The 6,367-nt window shown below is 34.6% G+C and overlaps 1 pseudogene; it reads left to right on the top strand.

Annotated features, from left to right (window-relative positions):
* The first annotated feature begins 4,224 nt into the window (after positions 1-4,224).
* LOC132050822 (stemmadenine O-acetyltransferase-like) lies at positions 4,225-5,805 on the top strand (annotated as a pseudogene).
* The last annotated feature ends 562 nt before the right edge of the window (positions 5,806-6,367 follow it).

Genomic DNA, 6,367 nt, shown 5'->3' with positions numbered 1-6,367 from the left:
TGTTTTTATTTTTACAAAGTAGTTATCCAACAAACAAAAAAATTCCTTGAGATAATTTATCCAAATATTCTCCCAATAAAGCAAGTTTATTCTAATTCTTACAAACTAATAATAATAACACGCATCATGCATCTACATAACGTCTCATGGATCTCAATAATGTCCAAGCATTTCCATTCAAGAAATGTTTAACTTCTGGATTTGATCAATATAAAAAAATCAAAATAGTTCTACATAAGTTGATATAACAAAGAAAGCCTTATAGCATACTTACGCGGTTATATTGTTTTGTTCTTTATAGCTTGAAATATTACGTTGAATATTTCTATTTTATTATTAAAGTATGAAAAATGTTAATTTGAACAAGAATTTTAGAGTATCGAAAAATTGTGCCTAGGTAATAGATTTTATAATTTATATATGGGTTAAGGTGTCTTACGTCTAAAAATGGAATGGTTTACTTTATTGGAAACAATGACATAGTTTGATGACCTTATTGTCCAAAAAATTTCAAAAGCTACTTTTGTGGGATTTCTCTACAAGTTCAATGACCATGTGAGGAATTGACTCCAATATACCAAAAGATGAAGCAAGAACAATAAAGAGATAAAGAGAGAAAAGAGATGAGAGCTTTCTTATTCATCCAAGTATGTTCAAATGTGTACAATATGAATTCCTATGCCTCTATTTATAGTGGTGCATAGAGGCTTATAAAAGGGTAGATATAAATATGACATTCAACATATGAGAATGCGGGGAAGATCATGGGTGAAGTGTGAGACATTACATTAAACCTTTGAGATCATGGAGAAAGTGAGAATTTATTTATTGAGTGGTGGACATCCACACTTATTATTTCATAACAAAAAGAAATATGTTTTTCTCTTGATATAGTAAAACTGACAAGTAAAAGTGAACGGAAGGAGTAAGTAGGTTATTAACTACAATACGTACAACTGTAGCCTTGAACATTCATAGTTATTGTAATGCTTCAGTAGTAGGTATTTGTAGTTTGTATTAAGTTTAGACTTTTTTAAGCAACTCTTGTGCAATGATGTCTGCCGTCTACTCTTCATTGCTAGGAGAATTAATAGTCTTTAATAGGTTTTTTTGGTATAAAGGTAAATGTAGAAAACAAGTACTTTTCTTCCTTATTTTTTGGTGTTTGGTAAGTGAATAATATTTCAAGAACATTTATATATAACTTAGACAACACTATAGGGTGGAGGTGGCTTGGGGGGAGGCTATTGGGGGGTCGGGGTGTGAGTGGGGTTGCGGGTTAGGGGCCAGGCAACAGAGGTTCGCGGGGTAGGCAGAGGCGGCGCCAGAATTTGAGGTTTGGGGCTTCAGAATTTTAAGATATGATAACGACCTCAAGTTAAAATATAACAACCCCCAAACTAATGAACAAGTACGGGTATTTACTATATTTAACGAAGCGATGAACTAAAATAGTTCCTGTACGTACCAATAACCAGTGGAAAGTTTGGACTCAGGCAGAGGGTGGGTGATGGGTGGGCAAAGGCTTTTGTAGTTTTTGAAGAAAAAGAAGACTGAATGAGTTTTGGGTCTTTCTAGAAATCTAATTTTTTGTTTGATGTTTGCGAAAGAAACGGAGAGCCTCTTGTAATTTAGAGTGGAACATTCTGTTTGCGTTTTTAATTGTCAATCTTATGTTTTTAAAATTAAGCTTTTTCTTAAAAGAATATGTGCATATATATATATATATATATAGCAGAAAGGACAAAATCGGATAGAGGAAAAAAGTATATGTACTTATGTGTGCTTAGCAAAACAGGAAAAGGATGTTGGAAGCAGTGTTCGAACCCACATCTGGGATCCGGAAGGCTTTCCTGCCTTCTCCCTTACCACTGGACAATCAACTTAAGTTTGTAAGTAGGTTCGCACTTAAATATTTATATATATTCACTATATTTTCTAAACAAATACAGGATCTACGCAAAAGCTACTAGGTACGCTCGGTCCCCTTGTTACATTGTAGCTCCGCAGCAGGGGGTAGGGTGGGAGGGAGACACATGAAATGCCTTTCAATGTAGAAGTCATTTCCTAATTTTTCAGGATTTTTTTTTTTTTTCATTTGAGAGAAGTATTTTTTTTTTTCGACCAACCAAACATAGAAAAAAGTGAAAATGTTTTCCTCCATTCGAAGCACTCCCTATCCGTTGCTCCACCCGCATTGCTTACTCAGAGTAACTTTTTTATGCAATATTTGTTAATATATTGAAGAAGTGAGAATTTATATAGCCGAACCCAATTTGTTATCGTGCGTTGCTGCTGTAGTATTATGTCAATGTATATGTGCCTCTTCTATCTTCTGTAGATCAGTTTAATTTGAATTACACTATAGCCACTAGCTAGGTGTGCCTACCACATTAAGATTGAGGTTAGGCAAATACAATTCAATGGAGTACCACCTATGTTTAGACTTTCCTTAAATGATATAAACATCTCCCTATTTTATAATATTGCGAATCAAAGCTGCATGCGCTCAGGGCCTAATTAGGAACAAATTAGCGCATGCATTCTTGATCAATTTGCTCCATCTAATTATATCCCAATACTTCTATACTACGCCCTACCTCCATTCCCCCCCCCCCAACCAAAACCCACCTCCGTCTTAAAAACCAAATAATGCAACCATGCATCAACTCATCAAGATCAAAGCGCTTGAAGAAATCTTTGTCTGAAGTTGTTGCTTATTATTACCTTTAGGCAGGAAGACTCAATATTGCTAACAAGAAGCACAAGGGTTAATTTTAATGACTCCATGGTGCGTGGAAATTTCTTTAGTTTATTTTCATCATGAGGGTTCTTGAAATTCAGTCACCCACAAAGTATTGGACACTTGTTTCTTTATCACCTTCTTAACTGACTGGACATCTTTAGCACGTCGTAACGATCCCAATTTTGTGTTCACTTCACTTGTGCCCGCCCTTGCAAAAATGTTACCACACGGTATAGAAGTACTTCACACATACCAAAATTATAATTCTCTGTACAGAAGTCTGATTTTTATTTATTTCTTCCTAAAAAATAAATTGAAATATATGAAACTAGAACTATGAAAATAAGAAACGAGTTTTTCTTTTATAAAAGAAGCTTTTTTTTCTTCTTTTTTTCTATAAAAGAAGTGGGATGGAACAAGAATAAAAATGGAATTAAGAAATGACATCATGTTAGGCCTGGCAATTATTAGCATGCATATTATATTATATTGACGGTCGAGTGTAAAACACATTAATTGTAAATCTAATCCTACTCACTGTAGCTTCATTTACAGGGTAAATTGCAAACGCATGTCAAATAATCCAATGTTTTATGTATTGGGATATTGAGCAGAAATCATTATGTATAGAATGTGGAAGATGAATGTGAAGTTAACAAGTAGTACGTAAGTAGTTATATGTACTTCCTCTGGTGCATTTTACTTGTCATGTTTATCTTTTGCACGTTTCTTTTAAAAAAACCTTTAAATAGAACTTAGAAGGATAATTTAGCTTAGCTATCCCTATTTATTCGTTGATCTCAATTTAATATTACTCTTTCTTGCACCATATTAATTTCTCCATATTCATTAGAGTAAGGGTAAAGGTGGAAAATACAAATTAATCCTATCTTTATTTTTAAAACAGACCGTTTGTTCACTTTTACTTGTCCGCTATTCTAAAAATAATTTTCACTTTTTTACTTGCCGCTTTAGCATATCAAGAGAAAAACAAATTTCTCCTATTTTACCCGTAATATTAACTACTCATTCCCCAAATTATTTCCTAAGTCCACTGGTACTATACACCAATTAATTAACATGGGTACTAGTGTAAAATATGTACTTCATTTATTATTTCTTAAAGATAATGAAAAATTCATTATGAACAAGTAAAAGTGAAAAGAAAATATTTTAAACCAATTATTTATAATAACCATGATAAGTAAAATGGACCGGAGTTAGGGAGTAATTTGCAGCAAGTTTGGACTTTCTTGGCAACTCTTGGGCAATGATGTATCTTGTCTACTTTTCACTGCTAGGGCCTAGGGGAATCAATAGTCTTAATAGGTATGTTTGGTACAAAGGTATTCCTTTGCGCACTTGGATTAATTTTAAGGAGCTTGTTTTTCTTAAAAAATATTTTAACTAACCAAATATAAGAAAATTAGATAATATGAAATTTATAACAAGCAGACCTGATGATCTTCCTAGCTAGATTGAGGTTAGGCAAACACAATTCAATTGAGTACAGCCGATTTTTAGACTACCCTTAAACGAAGTATCCCCCAATTACAATGTTATAAATCAAAGCTGCACCCAAGGCCTAATTAGGGAACAAATTAAAGATGGAAATAATCTCCAAAGAATTCATCAAACCTGTTACTCCCACTCCGAATCACCTCAAATCCTATGGATATTCAGTTTTTGATCAATTTGCTCCATCAAGTTATATCCCAATACTTTTGTATTACCCTCCTCCATCAAAAACCAGAAACCAAATAATGCTACCATCAACTCATCAAGATTAAAACACTTGAAGAGATCTTTGTCTGAAATTCTTGCTAGTTATTACCTTTTGGCAGCAAGACTCAATAATACTAATAATTCTGTCGATTGCAACGATGAAGGTGTTCCGTTTCTCGAAGCCTTTGTACACAATCAAACTTTGGAAGACATCATCAAGAACCCTCATGATGAAAATGGACTTAAAAAAACTTTACTTCCACTCACTTTGGAGTCATTCTCATCGACCCTTTTGCTTCTTGTTCAAGTTACCTTCTTTGAATGCGGAGGAATAGTTCTTGGAATTTTAGCTACTCACAAAGTATTGGACACTTGTTCTTTAAGCACATTTTTAACTGATTGGACATTTTTTGCACGTCGTAACGATACCAATTTCGTGCTCACTGATCCACTTGTCCCCACCATAGCAAAATTTTTACCACCAACTAATGAATTTTCACCCCCAGTACCAAGCATTGAAGCCCTTTTCTCAAGGGAGGTCTGTGTTACGAACTTTTACGTTTTTAATCCTTCTAGCATAGCGGAACTCAAGATGAAGTTGGCTAGTGAGAACATACCTAAACCTTCTCGTGTTGAAGTAGTGACAAGTGTCATGTGGAAGTTCCTAACCGCGAACTCCAAGAAATCATCCTTGTTATCCCACATGGTAAACATGAGGAAGCGCGTTGATCCTCCAATGTACGCTCATTGTATTGGAAACTTCCTTGGGATGTTAATAGCATCAAAGGAGGAAAGTGAGAAAGATATAACAAACATGGTGGCTGCGTTACGGAAAGGGTTATCGGAGTTTGATGATCACTATGGGAAAAGATTGAAAGGGGATGAGGCCATGGGAACTGCCCTAGAGCTAGGAAGTGAAGCATTCAGCTTGGTTAATAGAAAGGATGAAGTGGATTTATACTACTTCTCTAGTTGGTGTGGTTACTCATTTTATGATGTGGATTTTGGATGGGGGAAGCCAATTATGTTTAGTACACTTGGAGGAGAGTTCAGGAATATGATATTCTTATTAGATACAAAGGATGGTGGAGTGGAAGCTATGTTTACTTTGAGTGAAGAAGATATGGAAATGTTGGAGAGAAATAGTACAGAGCTGCTAACTTGTGCAACTCTCAGGGCTAGTTTTTCTAACAAAGAGTGATACCGACATTGAACAAGTTGGGAATAAAGTTCTTGTTTCGTGTTAAGAGGAAATCCTTCTTAAGGGATAGTGCTTTCATTCTGTGTTGTTCTAATGAAAAGTTTCAGTACTGAATAAAGTGTGAACTTTCTGATTTCTTTCTGAGATTAAAGTGCTTTTTATGATTAAAGAATGTCTTACTCTCCTCCTGACATCTACTGTTAATTATTGGTGAAACTTATATTGTCTCTTCCTGCAGTGTCCTGAAATTATAAACTTACACAAGTGAAATTTCTGCAAGTTTCACAACAGAAAATTTGGCTTTAATCAAAATAAGTATAGAAATGGTACGACCAGGTAACAACTCCGGAAAACGTGGTATTCGATTGCCACAATTTCAGCACCTTTTTTATTATCTCAGATATAATTTTGGTATTCAATGATTTGGAAGGAAGGAAAAACATACAGGCTGTGACCTGCTATATACATAAACTAGGATTCAATGACAAACTTCTATTTCATTGCAAGACATAGTAACTAGAGGAACTAATATTTTGGCTGAAGTTTGTTAGAAATGAGGTATCTGAACTTCTTGATTCTCCCATTTCTGAAGACCTGTAAGCAACATGTGTTATCTATATGCTCCACGTGCATCTTGCGGAAAAGAAAACCAGGAATTTTTGCGTATATTACAAATGAAAAGAAAAGCACAGGAG

This window comes from Lycium ferocissimum, chromosome 3, assembly GCF_029784015.1.
Source record: "Lycium ferocissimum isolate CSIRO_LF1 chromosome 3, AGI_CSIRO_Lferr_CH_V1, whole genome shotgun sequence".
Classification (NCBI taxonomy): domain Eukaryota; kingdom Viridiplantae; phylum Streptophyta; class Magnoliopsida; order Solanales; family Solanaceae; genus Lycium; species Lycium ferocissimum.
The sequence above is the reverse complement of the archived record's forward strand: the minus strand, read 5'-3'. Positions and strand labels throughout refer to the sequence as shown.